Source organism: Gymnogyps californianus, chromosome 5 (assembly GCF_018139145.2).
Source record: "Gymnogyps californianus isolate 813 chromosome 5, ASM1813914v2, whole genome shotgun sequence".
Lineage (NCBI taxonomy): Eukaryota > Metazoa > Chordata > Aves > Accipitriformes > Cathartidae > Gymnogyps > Gymnogyps californianus.
Window position 1 is genome coordinate 27,908,311 of NC_059475.1, and position 17,501 is coordinate 27,925,811.

Consider the following 17,501-nt stretch of genomic DNA (forward strand, 5'->3'; position numbering starts at 1 on the left):
GCAGTGGGACAGGGAGAGGAGCCAGCAAGGAGATCACAGCTATCTCAGCTCCCTGCTAAAACCAGAGAAGGGGGGACACCTGTGAAACCAGAGTGTTCATAAATCTGCTGCCACAGCTGAAAGAGGGAATGAGTTGTGTTCTGCGTGTTGCTTTGCGTGCAGCTACACAGAACTGGTGCTGCATCAAATTAAATGTCTGCTTTGCATCAGTAACCACCAAGTCCAGATAGGTGCGAGCCACGCTGGAGCACTCGAGCGAGGTGCACACACGTGTGCGTGTGCTAAGGGAATGTACACCACGACTTGTGCTTTTTTTGCCCCTCTTGCTTGGGAAGTAGAGGGGAAAGTGAAGAGCATATTAATTGCATGTTTGCATATGGCAAGGATCCATGAATGCTGTGGTTTCAGTGAGCACCCTAATGCTATGTGGGGAATGAAAGGGAAGCCGCAGAGCTCAGCGCTGCAATTATTATTCTTTCTGGGGTGAACTTAGGGCCCTCGGATAGATCTAAATTGTCCTTGCAAACAAGGAGGCAAGGCAGGGAAGCGAGGAATGCAAGACCTAGGGAAAGGAAAGCCCTGAATACAAGACACCAGACCCTAGGAACATCCCTCCATGGAACCCCTTCAGCCTCCTGGGAAAGTGGCTGAGCTGCCTGCAGCAGGATTAGGTATGTCAGAAAGCAAAGTCCCAAAATAATAAATGGGTACTATAACACAAGATGAGAACTGAAAACTCACTACTTTGAAGGTAACTGATAAAGGGGGAAAAGTCTCTTTGTACCTCCTTCACTTCTTCATGGTGGGCTAAGAATGTTTCTTTGCCTTGTCACACACAATCTGCCCTCCCTGCTCTGTACCTTGGAAAGAGCAGAGACTCTCCCCCTTTTTTTTTTGCTGGCAATCTCCCTGTAGAACCAGACAACTTTCAAGGTGACTAACTGAATGAAGAGTAACTTCAGTATGAGGGCATCTCCCTCCAGCAGTTTGTTAGCATTTGAAGACACTGTAAATAACTCCCCTTCAGGAAACTCAGGTGGATGGGAAGCTGCAGGACAGCAGAGGAGGGTGGCTGCCTCAGCTTCCCGTGCACTAATTTTTATTTACTCTACTCTACTAGGCTTCTAGCCTGCATAGTTGCAAGGCCAGCTTGCAAAAGGGACCCAGGCAGCCTTCAAGGGTCTGCAGACAACCCAAAGAGTCATTCCGAGGGGGCTGTATTGTCTCATTTCTCTTAACTGTTTCCTACATCTCAAACCTTTTCCTAGGAAGGATGAGTGGTATAGCTGCACACGCCGTTTGACTGAATTTTACCCTAAGAAGATACCTTGCATCAAGGAGCCAGAAGCAGACGGCTTTGGTGCGGGAGGGAGCTGAACAGCCGCCGGAACAGGACTAGCCGAGTTGGGGCAAGGAGACTGCAACAGCTCTGCTTTGACACACTGCATGCGCCATACGGAGTCAACTCCAAAGCCCCAGTTACCCACATGATGACTAGGGGGCAATTCCCGCTGATTTGTGCCACTTGACCCCTTGAGCATGGCGGAAAAGTCGGACACTCACATCTTGGCTACGTCCAACAGGATCTGCCCCGATCACAGCCAAACAGATCCGGCGCACACAGGCTGGTCGGAGGAGTCGGAGGACAGCGTTCCCTGCCGTGCCAAGGGTTAAAAGCAAGGTCCAGATCCACAAGCAGTCCTGCAAGAAGAAAAGCACAACCCAGCAATTCAGGCATGTCTCACCCCCCCGTTCAAATGACATTGTTTCAGTGCTGTCTGCCTCGCCCCTCAGTGGTAATTACAGACTTTCACTACGGGGGAAAGAGAGACACGGTGGAGGAAACCTTCATTACAGACATCTCCTAGAGCAAAAGCAACCCCAGTGTAATGTCTGGGGCACGTTGCCAGGATCAGCCACCAAAGCAAAATGCTTACATTTAGGACAAAAATAAAAGAGGGAGAAGTGTTAAGTGATTTGGGAAGATCAGAAGCCCACCAGGTTGGCTGCTGTACAGCGCTGGGTGTGGGGAGCGCTTTGGAGGAACTGGAAAGCCGCCCTGGTTTTAAGTGGTGTGGTTTGCATCTTACATTCTTCCTTCCTTCCTCCCTCTCCGCGTGCTCGTGTCCCCTGATGTCTGCGTGTGTCCCTTTGTCACCCCTGGCAAACATCAGCGGGCCGGGAAGGAATGGTTTCCCTAGGCTTCCCAGCTTGACTTTCCTCAACGGGGCAGATAAAGCTGTAGGTGTCCTTGGCTGACCCCTCTCTCCTTTGCACACCTAACTTACGATATACACTCAAGAACAGGCTTCTTGTATCCAAAGCTGGGGGCTCCTTCTCACCTTGTCTATATCATGGGAGCCCAAAGTTTGACCTCTGTTAGAAAGGATGCAGGAAGGATGCAGGAGGGTTTTTCTTTCCAGTAGGACACACCTCTGTTACAGCCCACGACCGTTTCGCGTTGCTGTGGTGCATCTCTCAGGGTTGGCGTTGACCTGCCCACAGGTGGCTGACACCTCTGGCAATCATGGTCTCGTTCCCACTGCTTTCTTCCTCATCCCAACTTTCTGTTGGCAACTGACATAGGTTCCAGCTAAGTTGTTCTTCTTACCCCCGGGCATTCACATATGTGAAACTGGGAACCGCTATCGTGGCACCGTTAGCTCAGTGTTTGTGGGAGAGCTCATTTCAGTCACAGAGTTTTCCTGCAGAGCCCATTTTTGCTGCCGATGGTAACACCTTGTCCTTGCAGGATCTGGGGTTTAAGGCTGCATTAGAAAGATCTTCAAACCAATAGGCCTTGTCCCCAGGCAGCTAACGACAGGGATGGGAGAGGACTGGGAGGAGAAAAGCATTCAATCAGATTGCTGTTAAGATGTGTGTAGGGAACTGGCTGAATGTTAATTGTGCTTTCCCACTCGGTGAGCGAGCACAGGAAAAGATTTACCTTCTGGCCTTTCCATTTGGGCATGTTGACATTTCCAAGCAGCACCTTCCTCTGATGGAGAGGTTTGACGTCAGGTGGGCTGATTAAAGCCTGCAGTGCCTCTGACTCATTTGGCTACGGTCTGCGCAAGGGGATTTGTAACATGTCTCTTCTCTTTCTATCACTCGTTATGGTTGGTTTTGAATAAATAAAGCTAAGCTCAATTCACAACTTCAGGGAAGATGCAGCTCTGCTCAGGCTCAAATACGCATTGCCATGGCAACAGATGCTGTCAGGCGCACACAGAAATGTCACTCTAGGCAGCGAACTCCCCTGCCCAGCTCTCCCTGCCCAAGCGGCGCATGGGGCTGGGGCTGGCAGCAGGAAGGCAGGGTGAAGCTGGCACTGCCCACGCCGCTTGGGCACACAGCTGCTCTTGGGAGCAGCCCGGCGCTGGCCTTGCTGCTCTCCCAGCCTCGGGAGAGCTCACCTGCACCAGCCAGCCGCCCTCTCGCTGAGCAAGAACCACTTTGAGGGAAGCCCTGGTAAGCAGGGTTTGCAGAGCTCCCTGCTTGACCGTCATTTCCAGGCTGAAAAGCCCTAGTGTGGCTTTTTCAACCTGCAAAAAGGAAGAGAGGGAATTCCTGGGTCAACAAGTCTCATACAGCTGCAGCCAAGCGTGTAACGCAACCATCGTCATGCACTGATCAAGCTCCGAAATAAAGAGATAAAAATTATCAGCTGCCTTCCAGGAGCCCCACTGAGCAAACCCCTCATGCTTGCTAGATAGAAGCCCAGCAAGGAAACAGAGATGCAGAGAGATGTGGTTTCTCCAGCTGACTGGGGGGTAGATAGTTTAGGCGAGGCGAGGTGAGGCGAGGCGAGGCGAGGCAGTAGAGTCCCTGGCTCCTCTGTCCCAGAGTAGCTGTCTCCTTGGCATGCTGAGCATGGTCCCTTTGGTGCTGCCGTGTCCTGTACACCTCTTGATTCATTGAGAGCTTGAGTATGGCAGCAGCCCAAAACGTGAAGCATGAAACATGCCCAAAGGCAGCAGCACTAAGGAAAAAGCTCTTTGAAGTGCTCAAGAACTCACCGCCCATGGCACTGTGCCCGTGCATCTCTAATGTCCACTGATGTACAAGAGAAATGAGAGGTTCTGGTTTGTGTGGCAAATGGGGCTAACAGCATTGCCAGATCTTTCTTTCTCCAGGCATCTCAGGACATTTAGTGGTTTTCTTAAAGCCTGAGCACCCGGAGTCCTGGGAATGTGGAAGTTTCTCACCTCCCCTGCTCTTTTCTTAGGTGACTTCTGATGGTTACAGGGAAGCAGCTGAAAATGCACCCCCTTGGCTACGACACAGGCGGGCAAACCTAAGAAACCATCAGTTATTGATTTCAATCCTATTATTTTTAGACCACCCCCATTGACTGAGCTCTGAATTATGGTTTTCATTTTGGATTTTGGGTGAGTACAACGCACATGGGGAGGCACTTGGGTGCTCTCCCACTGACCTGAGCTGCACCAAGAGGCAACATATGCCCCATTGGACACTTTGGAAGGGGCAGAAAACAACTTGGGCCAAGAATCCAGTCTTCTCACATAGATCACTAGGATTGGGGAATGGTTTCTAGGTTAATCCTCATTTTGTAGGTTTAATGCTTCCCCAGCTGGGGTGCCAAGTCATTTTTCTACCACAGCTGATTTGAAATTAACCTTACCTCCTACAGTCACTGTACCCTGCCACATCGGGGAAATTAATAGCACGAGAAGAGTTTGAACATGTGAAATGTTTTTATGACTGCATAGATTGAGCCACATTTCCATGACAAATCACTGAAATCTGAGAAATCTAATTTACAACACAAATTCCTTTCTTTTGTGTGTCTTTCCCAACTCAAATTCAAGTCACAAACTCTCTGAGTTCTGCAGTAACTCTAATCTAGCAAAACTGTGGGTGTAAGAGAGATGAAAAACAATTGCATGAGGTCTCCAGGGCTGGTCCACAATGACTCCAAACCCTAAATTGCTCATCCCTTGAGCGTGGTTTACGACTGCAGTGGATCCTGGTGGAGCTGTGTAACCAGCACTTAAATAAAGGGGAGGCAGCAAGCCCTCCTGAATCAGTGGCATCTGTTCTGGGAAGGGCTGACCCAGAGACAGCCACAGCAAGAAGGTACTGAAACCCACTGTCTCCTCCTAGAAACAGAATTGAAGGTCACAAAGTAAAGACCCCTGCAACCAGCGCTGGCCTCTGATTAAAAATAAATCCCTTTCATGTACAGACAGTGGTTTGACAAGGGGAAATACTGAACTGCGGTGAAAGCTTGGAGAGTTGATGGCTGGGCATCTTGGAATGGAAACACAAGTGGCATCGATTCAGGTACAGCTCTATACCCCCAGCCATTGGCATCAATGTACAGGCGTGCTCCCTCCTCTTACACTTAACTTCTTTCACAGTAAAACTGATTTTTATGGTGCTTTCATCTGGGAGCAAATGTGAAAGCAACTCAGTCTTAGGAATGATAGAGATGAAAGGCTGCTTGGTGTCCTACCCGTGCCACCTCTGGAGCCAGGAAAATCATGGTCCTCTGTGGACACTTGATGCTTTGCCCCAGTACAAGAATTAGCATCATTATTGCCAAGTGATGGGGGCTGCCACTGTCTCTCGCCAGAATGATAAACAAAACCAGCACTGTGGTGTGGTCCTCCTACCCCTTGTATTGTACTCTCAGGGCTGGCAGACAGCGGAGATATTTGAGCACTTACGAGGCTCACTTCTTCATTTAAAATGCACTAGAGGAAATACTGGTAAAATACATTATATGACTGGCCCACGTAACTTACTGCTGTCAGTTATAACTGAGAAGGAACTGCGAGGAAAGGATCCGACATTTATAGGGGTGAAAACATCCTCCGTTATACCATGCAAGGGAAGGGCATGGCTTGCAGCCCCATGAACCCTTTGAAGAAGACAGGTTTTCATAAAGTACCTGAAGCAGGGGATTGAAAATGGAGAATCGTTAAAAAACCTCAGCACCCTAAACTCCAGATGAAACCAGAAATGTTCTTCATGAGCAGGTTAATATATAAATATACTTCACATCATGTCTGTATTTCTGTGGAAGACCATTAAATTCCCGGCAAGCACCCAGTGCCAGCCCCTGGCAGAGGCAGGGCTACCGACCAAAGGAGGCTGTGACCCCGAACAGTAGCTCTTATGATCCCATCACAGACAGAAAATCTTGCAGTATCCTACACAAATATTAGTCCTGGTGCCAGCAAGTAGTTTTGCCTGGTCTTTTCCTGTCTGATCAATCCCGTGTAAGTCACTCTTCCCTCACTGCAGGCTGCCATCCTCTCCTCCTTGACCAGATACCCAGTGGATTATTTTTGTCTTGGATCACATAGTCCCAATGTTACAATTACACGCTGACCTCAAAGACTTGCTTTTTAAATTACCCTTCTTTAGCAAACCCTCTGTCTAGTGGGTTGGGTGGTTTTCTTATTTTTTATTTTTATATCTAAATGGTTAAATAGTGGGTGTGGTTGAGGAGAGAGGAAAAGAAGAAAGAGTAAGAAGCAGACAGACCAAACAGTAGGGGGGAGGGTTGTGAGGGTTACAAGTGTCCTCCTCAAGATGGGGAAGTCCATGTGCTCCGGAGAGGAGACACTTGGCTTCCTCTCTTTCTTCAGCAGCATCTTCTTCTGGAGGGTCGGTTCTCCTTGCTGACAAATGTCATTTCACCACAGAGACAGTGGCAGTCCCTCTTCCTCATAGCTACACCTAGGGACTTACTCTTGCAGCTGCTACCTAAACCCAGAGACCAAACAAACCAGCGTCCTTCAAACATGGCGTGAAAATTGGGACTTTCCTGTAGACACTCACTGATGTTAAACACTTTCTAAACAGAAGAGACAGAAAAGCAACTCAGAAGTGCTCTGAAGGGCCTAAAGGCGAACAGGACTAGGACAGGGATAGGCAGCCATGACTGTAGAGATATGTTCACAGTGAAACCCATCTAGGATATGTGTCACCTGTCCATGTTGGTGCTCAGCTGACAGTTCCATCAAATCCATGCAAAACTTCACAGAATGCACAGAAACCTCTTCAGGAGAGATGAGCATCTACTTCAATGATGGAGAGTAGGAGGGAATGGCACACCAGTCTGTCCTAGCGAGGAAAAAAAGGGAAGCAACTCACAGGCTGACAGAAGAAACTTCAAATCTGCAGCAACATCTCACACCCAGGGTGCACACACAACTTCTTCAGTTTGCTACACACTAGGGCTTTCCTTCGATGCTCTAAATCGCTTTAAAGCCCAGCTGAAATGTTTTTAAGGCTGACTGGAGCCACAGTGAATTGGCTCCAAGGGATAACAAGGAGCTTTGGCTGGGCTGGTTGTGAAAGCTGACCTTTTAACAGTCTTCTGTCACCTGGCCAGTGGCTGCTCCTTCAGCCACCTTGTGCTCATAATGGTCTCCTTCGTCTTCAGGCGTGCATATCGCTTCCACACTGTTCTGCATACCTTATCTTCCTGTAGCCTTTTCCACACACTGGCTATGTCTCAGTCCTGACAGGGTAAGCTTCCATCATGTCAAACCTCACCAACAAAAAGCCAAGAGCAGCACTTGCAGACGAGACCTGCAAACAGTGCCCCGAGCTGCAGGTATTTGAGAAAGCGGCATCTGTCACTCAGGTGAGTGAGCCTGAACCCCTGCTCTGGGTGGGAGTTCAATTGCATAAGACAGATCTGAACACCATCAGACTGGAAGTGATCTCAGCATTTTTGGTAAAGTCAATGGTCCAGATGTTTGGGAGAGGACGGTCCTCTTCCCTTCGTTCTTCCTGCGGCTCCCCTTGGACACAACATCTTTTCCCCTTCTCCACTTTCTACACAGTTGTGTTGAGGTGTTGCCCTGTGCTGCCGCAGAGCTGGCCTCACCCACGCCTGCAGTGGCTGCATTTTACGGTGGGTGAACTGATTTTTGGTTTGGTGAGGGTTTTTTTGGTCGATTTTGTGAAATGCTTTTGAAGCTTGTGAAACTGAAATGGATTTGATGATACCCACTGGAACAGACTACAGGCTGGTTAGCACAGCCCAGGCTGGGGCAGAAAGTAATATCAGAGCTCCAGTTAAGTGATACCTATAAATGCTGGCAAGGGACACGATGATGATGAACAGGCATCTGAGGACTCACCACTTCTCTCACTTGGATTTAAAAAGCCAAATCCACCTACCAACATTTGCTGAATAGTGTTTGTTTCACTAGTATCAGTCATCAAGGCATCAGTCAAAGGTATTCATCTCTGAAATAAAGAAATTCAAATTCCAAACTCTGCTCTTTTAATGAGCTCTGGTAAATTTGCTCCCTTTTGCAGTCCTGGGGTCAATCAATTAGTGACTGCCTAGGGAGAAGCTTAATTAAGCTCAAATAACACAACAGAGGTTTCACCCCCTTGCCCTCCCTCTATACACATCCTCCTTTACACATCTGGATAAAAGCTTTGCTGCAAAGCCTGGAGAGAGCAATCGCTTCAAGCAGAGTCTCCGAGAGCACATCTGAGCTCCCGAAAAGCATTGCAAACTCTTGCATCATGCAGAGGCAGGAGAAGCCAGAGCGGCTAGGAAGTGAGAAGATCCACTCTGGCAGCTGCTGCCACGGGGATAGGGTGTCACTGGGAACAACAAAAGGTGTTTTTACTGAGGAAACGTGGTGCCACGAGTTATTAATCTTCTAGCAGAGGCAGGAATCCTAGGGCTGCTCTGATGGGGCTGCTCTTGCAGCAGGAGCGAGCCAGCCATTCAGGACTAGTCTGACAAATCTGGCTCCAGCTGCTCGGCTTTATTAACGACAGAAGCCCTCGAGGGGTGGGATCCAGAGGCATCACAGAGATTTTTTTTCCCCTTTCCTAAGCACAAAAGACAGAAGTGGAATGTAGCTGAGGAATGCTTCGCCCTTGGAAGGGATGTAATAAATCTCCTTGGATGTGATATTTGGTTTATTTTGTGGGAGTCATTCAAAAGGAAAATGCAGATTGTGGGGCTTAGCGCTCAGCCTATGCTGGCAAAGGATCCCTGACAAAGAATGTCCATTGGCAGGGAATTTCCTGACTTTGCAAGTGAGCAAACGCCTCTTTTTCGGTTACTCTAAAAGCTGTCTTGCTATTATGTAAAAGGTTGCTATGAGGCAGACTGTGATCGGTTCTTCTCCAGATCCGCCAGAAGAAGGACAAGTCATAATCGGCCTGATTTGCAGGAGGAAAGATTTGGGCTGCGCTCAAGAAAGTGCTTTTTTCCCAGGAAGGTCTCCTGGGCCGCAGGGGGCTGCTGGGGAGGCTGCGGCATCCCGATCGCTAGAAGCATTTCACGCACGCGTCAGGCACTGCTCCTGGGTGACTCCACCTCAGAGAGGGGGGGATGGCTTCAGAGACTTCCTGAAGTCCCTGCCAGCCCTCTGGTGATTATTACTGTACGATTATTATTTAACAGTGGGAGTGCCGCCTTTGGGATAGGGGCTTAAGGAGGATTCTTCCTGCGCTGGAGGCCACTGGACCTAGGGATAGGTTAGCAGGCAGAGGTCGGGGAAGAAAAAAACAGAAGGGAACAGATGTGCAGATGGACTTGATTTACTGCAGCAGCATGGCAAAGAAAAAGCCCAAAGGTGACTGTGGACCTACCACAGAGCAAGATGAGGCCAGGCTCACTGACAGAGGTGGGCAGGGAGGAGGGAAGGGATTACTTCTGGGGTCTCAGATCTATCAGTGAACTCCTTGGGGAGGTCATGACGGAGGCCAGTCGGATGGCAGTAAGCCATCTGGGAACCCTAAACCAGGTTTAAAGGGGACCTGGTGGCAGAGGAGCAGACTGCATGGAGCCAACCACAGCTGCCTGCAGCGGTTCCACCCTTAAGGGAATCACCACGGTGGAAGGTAGAGGGGGCTATCAGCCATTAGTGGTATACCAGCTATTTGTAAATGATAGAGTCTTAGTTATTGCCAGTGGTGGTAAAGCCCCAGCTATAAAAAGCCCGAAGCCCTTCCACCTGCCTGTTTGGACAGGAGTGGGGTAGCCCGAGCGGGCAGAGCTGCCATTAGAGCTGCAGGACGCCTGGGGAGAGGTGGAAGCATGGTCCCTACACACACTCGGTGACCCCTGCTGTGAACCCCCGAAACTGCCCAGGCTACGCCCTACTGCAAGCAGCTGAGTGGTGGCATCACTGATGGAGGCCAGAGCTCAGAAGGGTCAGCCACACAAGCCGTCATCTCGTCGCTCTGTGCATCCTCCAGGAACGCAGTTTTGCTCACTCCGTCAGGTTAATGGAGATTCCCCTTTCTCGTGTGCTTGTGAGAAGAGATGACAAAAAGGATACCATTAACGAGGAGATGTTTGTTAAGATTTTAATTTCCTAGGAGAGGAAGTGTGTTTGCAGCGCTCAGTGGAGGGGCTAAGGCCCCCACAAGAGATTTTAAGAGTCCTTCAGGTCGTTGCCTGCCTTTGTCACCTGCTGGAAATTACATGTTTTCAGTGTTTCCTTTCTTGTCAGGGAACACAAGTATCTTCTGTTCTGCACCCTGTGTTTTCACATGGAGAGGAGGTGCCCGTGTAAAGCAAGTGACCTTATCAAGAAGTTAGCAGTCTTGGGTTATTATCAGAGCTGGACTAGGCACTTTGCTGCTGTTATCATTGCTATTGATTTTACATTTATAAAAAGCTGCAAATTTACACAGTGCTTAATAAACACAAAGTTTCCTGGACTGCAACTAGTGATAGGAGAATTGGGAGGCCTTTTTTTTTTAAAAACCACAATTTTTTAGAAAACAATTACATGATATTTCTATGTTATTTTTTCCACTACAGTAATAGGCTGAAGATTAGAGGAGTTGCTGCCATGCTCCTGTACAGCCACACACATCAGGACATTGTGACAGCAAATGTATCTAACATCGTCCCAGACAGAGCGGCCATTTTTTATACCACTTATCCCACTGACGTCATCCAAAGTTTTGGACAGACAAGTCCAAATTGTGCTGGGTAACAGTGAACCAGCAGAAGGCCTTGGGTTCTACTCTTGCTGTGCCACTTAAGATTTCACCCAAGTTTTCCAAAGATGCAGCATTTTCCTCCTGCAAGAGTGGGGCTGTGAGTCTCGGTCCGGGATACAACACGGGATATTGCTGGACTGATGTATCTGCGAGCAGGAAAGTCACGTAATATAGGATAGGTGAATGTCATGGTTTAACCCCAGCTGGCAACTAAGCACCACACAGCCGCTCGCTCACTCCCCCCCTGTGGGATGGGGGAGGGAATCAGAAGAGTAAAAGTGAGAAGACTCGTGGGTTGAGATAAAAACAGTTTAATGGGTAAAGCAAAAGCTGCGCACACAAGCAAAGCAAAACAAGGAATTCATTCACCACTTCCCACCGGCAGGCAGGTGTTCAGCCATCTCCAGGAAAGCAGGGCTCCATCACGTGTAATGGTTACTTGGGAAGACCAACGCCATCACTCCGAACGTGTGTGTCCCCCCCCCTTCCTTCTTCTTCCCTGAGCTTTATATTGCTGAGCATGACATCATATGGTATGGAATATCCCTTTGGTCAGCTGGGGTCAGCTGTCCCAGCTGTGTCCCCTCCCAACTTCTTGTGCACCCCCAGCCTACTCGCTGGTGGGGTGGGGTGAGAAGCAGAAAAGGCCTTGACTCCATGTAAGCACTGCTCAGCAGTAACGAAAACATCCCTGTGTTACCAACACTGTTTCCAGCACAAATCCAAAACACAGCCCCATACCAGCTACTGTGAAGAAAATTACCCCAGCCCAAACCAGCAGAGCAAATTAATTCCCTCAAGGCACAGCACCATTATCAGCACCAATATTTTGACTCTGGACAAATTATTTGTTCATCAGCTTAAAAATGAAAACCTTTTGGCTTAAATCTTTGCGGGCATTTAAAGAATGTTTTTTCTAAAGGAACCTCTGAGAGCAGGATTAATGTCCCCTGTCCCCTGTCCCCTCCACCGTACATCCAAAAGTATCACTTTGTGCAACACTTTGTGGCAGAGAAACTCCAAAGAAGGAAAAGGAACAGCGAACAACCATGGGGACAGGGAGGTTGGAAGATGCAAGGGAAGAGTGGAAGTCATGCGGCCTTGAAGAAAGGGAAAGGAGCACACGCTGAATCCAAATAATCTCCGATGAATTGAAGAGGCAGGCTGAACGATTCCTGGATGAAAGCACTGCATTAGGCCTCAGGAGATCCGAGTCATCACATATTGGTGCTCAAAGGGGACTAGAGACAGCAGTAAGGTTGAGCCCAGTGGTTGGGAAGCACTCAGGTAAGGAGAAACAAATACCTGAAGGTGATTTTTGGAAAAAAAAAACAACCCACAGCTTTAAATGCAGAGATGACATGTGCCAAGGCTGTGCTACGGCAGAAACTCTGGCAGGAAACCCCTTGAGATACATGCTCCCTGGAGGTGGGAATATCCTCCAGGAGTCTGGGTCCTCCGCTGCAAGTTCTGTCTTCAGCTCCTCACAAGGAGTTAAAGTTCTGCCACTCTTCACTCACTGCTTTTGCTCTAGAGATCTGGCTGTAAAGCGAAGCGTACTGCTCATGCAGTTTACCTTGGCAGGCTGTGAACGTCCTACCGCTGGCTACAGGGTGCGGCCGAGTGTGCCCAGGCCCTTTCTGCGCAGCTTCTCCATATCCTCTAGAGGCTGGCATGGACGAATGGTCCAGCCTTCGAAAATATTATCGTCTCCCAGAGAACGCTGGTCCTGAGCTGTACCCAAAGGAAGCCAGGCTGCACTCGGGGAAAACTTAATGAACGGCTGGGTGAAACTCCTGGGGCTCTACACATGGAGAGAAGCAGAGACCTCGGCTTTTGAGAAGTTCACCTGAGAATATTCCCTTACATCTTAGCCCTGACACTGTGCTTTCAGCCCACTACCTGCCTATGTACCATAAACATTGTGTCCCCCGATGTATATTTTTGGAGTGCTGGGCATGTGTGGATGTAGCATATTTGTCTGCCTCTTCCACCTGATTATCCCAAAATACCTGACAAGGCATTAAGGGCTTGAGACTCCAAGGTCCCACAGCAGTATCTTCCCACCAAGTATTGCTTCTAGTGAGAAGGACCCTGAAGCAGGTTTGAAGCCCCTTGGCCTTCCTTCAGGCACACCCACGCGCAACTCTGCAAGGCCATCTGTCCAGGTATCTTCCTGAACCTCTCATGTGGAGGCCAAAGGCATTCTGTCCAGTTCTACGTCATGATCACACAGGGAATTGCATATTCTTCTAAATATGAATTTTTCCTCTGTATGCTACTGCAGATCTTAAAAAAATAATCATGAGGGCTAAGCCACGGTGGTTCTGCTGCGTGCAACGTTATTGCAGAGTCCTTGCCAGTGCTCTCCACAGAACATTTCAACTTCACTTTAACCCACCATTGCTCCATCTGTACATCTCAATGCATCTGCCAGGCACACATAATGTGATTCAACTTGATCTTGGAGTTTTTCTACATGGGCCAGTAGATACCAGAGTCTGAGTATATGAGTTATTTTCAGCTCGTCTGTGACATCCAATTCCACCCACCAGGCTTGCAGAGATATATAAATCATGGAGGTGTCTAAAATAACAGGCCCTGAGTAAACATCTGTCACCTCCAGAAGCTTGTGAGGGAGGAGGATGAAGCATTCAATTCAGCAACTTACTGAATTTTCTTTGAGCTCCAAGAAAGCAGAAAGCAGCAAGTCTGACACAGCCCAGATGCCCTGGCAGTTAGATTTTCACGTTGCCTTCACACTGCATTTGACCTGTGAACATAATGCAGGCAATACAGAGATGCTCAGCAATTTGGATGACATTTGTGCCACCTCACCTTTATCTTCAGAAGGAACGGATTGCTTCAATTCCTTTTTGTTTCTGGATTTTTTCCCAAAAATTCACTGGTGGTTGGCCCTTTCCACCCAATCTCTTAATCAAAGGAACACAGAACTTGCCACGCTACAACCTACTGATGGCTGCTCTAGGCCTGCAACCTGCCAGCTCCTGCACTGGTGAAGCATGTGCGCCAGAGCCTTGCATATCCTACAGCTATTAACCTTTTTACATGAAAAATCAGGAAGAGAGCCGAGAAGTTGTATTTTCGCTCTCTCCCTCCTCCCTTTCGAAGCGATCTGATTCTCTCTCTCGGACCCCAACTCCACTCATTCTTTGCTGCTCTTCATAGTGGAGAAAACAGCAATGGAGCAGTGGAAGAATTGGGGAAAAAAAAGCAAATTACACTCTATGGAGTGCTACTTATAGGGCGAATGCTGGCAATTTGTGAAGCATGTAGGTTTTGGAAAAAAGAAAGCAGAAGACAGATGGTGCTGCTCTCCTTATGCTGGCAGAGGCAACCACTGGAGAGGAAACGGGGCCAGGCTCAGCTCACAGGACTGGGCGTACGGCTGGGGGAAGGCAGGATCCATCTTGACTTGCCGCACTCGCCTGCCGCTGCAGCAGGCACCTGTTCTCCCTGCCCCACGGGTGCAAATCGGGGAACGGGCAAACCCACGCCCCTCCCACCTCACCTGCCAAATATTTACGCTACGGTGGGTGGAAGTATCACAGAGGGCGAGTTCCGCGGGACGGATCGCGGCGCAGCTCACGGCCCAGGGGCCTGACCCCTGTCCACAGGCCGCTTCGCCGGGGCGTGAGGGCCGCCGGGCCGGGAGCAAGCGCCGGCACCTCCCCGCTCCCCCTCCTCCCGTCTCGCCTGCCGGGGGCTGTCTCCGGCGAAGCCGCCCGCCGAGGAGCCCCCGCCCGCCCCTCCACAGCCGGCCGCAGAGCCATCGGCCTCCGCCCGCCGCCTCCCTCAGCCCCCGGGCCGCCATGAGGCGACGCGCCGCCCCCGCCCCGCACGCGCCGCTGACGCTACCGAGGCGCCGCGCGCGCAGCGCCCGGCCCCACCCGGCCCAGCCCGGCCCGGCCCGCGGCGGCGCTGCCCCCTGGCGGCGGGCGGGCGGCACTGCCGTGTCCGCGTCCGTGTCCGTGTTCGCGTCCGTGTCCGCGTCCGTGTCCGTGTCCGCGTCCGCGCCGCGGTTGTTTTGGTAGATAAACCTGCAGGAAGGGACCCACTTCCCTGGATGTAAAAGGCAAGCTGAGTATTCCCTCCTCCCGTTTATTCCACGTCCCCAAAGATATTGGTGATTTTTTGGAAAGTTTGCGCAATTTCCAGTAAAACCCGCTGGTATTTAACGTCATTTTATTCAGAACCTCCCCCCCCCCACTTCTCTCTGCGGTACCTCGGGGTGGTGATGACAAACTTGGGGGGGGGGGGGGGGAGACGGCGCCGGGCGGGCCCGGGCAGCACCGGCAGCGCGGGGCCGCCCGCAGCCGGCACGGCCGCCAGGGGGCGTCGCCGCCGCGGCCACGGCGGAGGAGGGCGGGCCCGCGGCCGCCGCCATGAGCCCCGGCCCGCCCGCCCTCGATGGTTGCTGCTGGGATAAAGAAAGAAGGGGGTCGGTTACCATTTTTTTTCCAAGAGGAAAGGATCGGCCACGTAAAGATGCGCCGCCTGCATAAGACTGGGAAGAGCGGTTTTCCCCTAACTGCCCGGAGCGTTTGAGGTTAGCGCCTCGGAGCTGACGAGCCGGGATTAAACCTGCCACGGCCCTCGCCCCAAGTTGGCCATTTCAGCAGAGGGATGCCTCCCCCGGGGATCTCCTTCCCTGCATCTCAAAGCAATGTAGCGGTAGAGCAGTCCTCAAATGTTTGCTCGGGCTTAGAGACCAGCTCTTCAGCTCAAAATTTACTGGTTTTACTCAGCCTTCTGTACTGGGTTTGCACGGCAAGGTTTCCGTAGCTGGGGGGCTGCAGGGGTGCCTTCTCTGAGAAGCTGCTAGAAGCTTCCCCTATGTCTGATAAAGCCAATGCCAGCCGGCTCCAAGACAGACCCGCCACTGGCCAAGGCCAAGCCCATCAACGATGGTGGTAGTGCCTCTGTGATGATAACATATTTAAGAAAGGGGAAAAGTTACTGTGCAGCAGCAATTGCAGCCAAAGAGAGGAGTGAGAATACATGAGAGAAACAACTCTGCAGACACCAAGGTCAGTGAAGAAGGAGGGGGAAGAGGTGCTCCAGGTCCCAGAGCAGAGATTCCCCTGCAGCCCATGGGGAAGACCATGGTGAGGCAGGCTGTCCCCCTGCAGCCCATGGACGTACACGGTGGAGCAGATATCCACCTGCAGCCCGTGGAGGACCCCACGCCGGAGCAGGTGGATGCCCGAAGGAGGCTGTGACCCCGTGGGAAGCCGGTGCTGGAGCAGGCTCCTGGCAGGACCTGTGGACCCGTGGAGAGAGGAGCCCATGCTGGAGCAGGTTTGCTGGCAGGACTTGTGACCCCGCGGGGGACCCACGCTGGAGCAGTCTGTTCCTGAAGGACTGCACCCCGTGGAAAGGACCCACGCTGGAGCAGCTCGTGGAGAACTGCAGCCCGAGGGAAGGACTCACATTGGAGAAGTTCATGGAGGACTGTCTCCTGTGGGAGGGACCCCATGCTGGAGCAGGGGAAGAGTGTGAGGAGTCCTCCCCCTGAGGACGAAGGAGCAGCAGAAACAACGTGTGATGAACTGACCGCAACCCCCATTCCCTGTCCACCTGCGTCGCTTGAGGGGAAGAGGTAGAGAAAATCGGGAGTAAAGTTTAGCCCAGGAAGACGGGAGGGGTGGGGGGAAGGTGTTTTTAAGATTTGGTTTTACTTCTCATTATCCTACTCTGATTTGACTGCTAATAAATTAAATTTTTTTTTTCCACAAGTCGAGTCTGTTTTGCCCGTGACAGTAATTGCTGAGTGATCTCCCTGTCCTTATCTCGACCCACGAGCCTTTCGTTATATTTTCTCTCCCCTGTCCAGCTGAGGAGGGGGAGTGATAGAGCGGCTTTGGTGGGCACCTGGCATCCAGCCAGGGTCAACCCACCACACCATCCAAGAGGGAAATTTTCCTTGGGGGACGTAGGACAGAGGCGATACTAAAGCTGCCTCTCATAGCAAGAGGTCTTTGGATAGGGGATCCTATACACCTTTGTATCACTGCACTGATATATGAGCACCGGCCTCGTCCGAATGCCAAGACAGGTCCAAGATGTAAATAAGGAGGAAGATCTTGAAGGAAGAGGTAACTGAGGATGTAGGTTAGCTGTCCAAGCTGGCTGTTTCCTACTGAATAAAGCTGACTCTATAACTCGGATGTAACAGCAGTTCATATGGTAGAGCTGGTTTTCACTGACAGCTTGGCTGCTACCCGGTATGTTGTGAGCAGCGTGATATTTCATGCCAGCTACAAACTCGCTGAGAGGCTGGGGAAAGACCCGGGCACTGAACCCGCAGTAGCCATGGTAGGAGTTGCTAGCTGGCAGCTGGCTTCAGTCTGTCTCCACTACCCTGGCAGCAAGGTGGCTGTGCAGTGAGAAGCGCTCCTGCTCACTGTGTGCCAGTATGTTGATGGTGTCGTGTCATCTGTTCCCTGCAGGAGCCTGGGGTTGCAGTGCAGAAGGATGGGATAAGTGAGGAATTCATTCTTTCCACT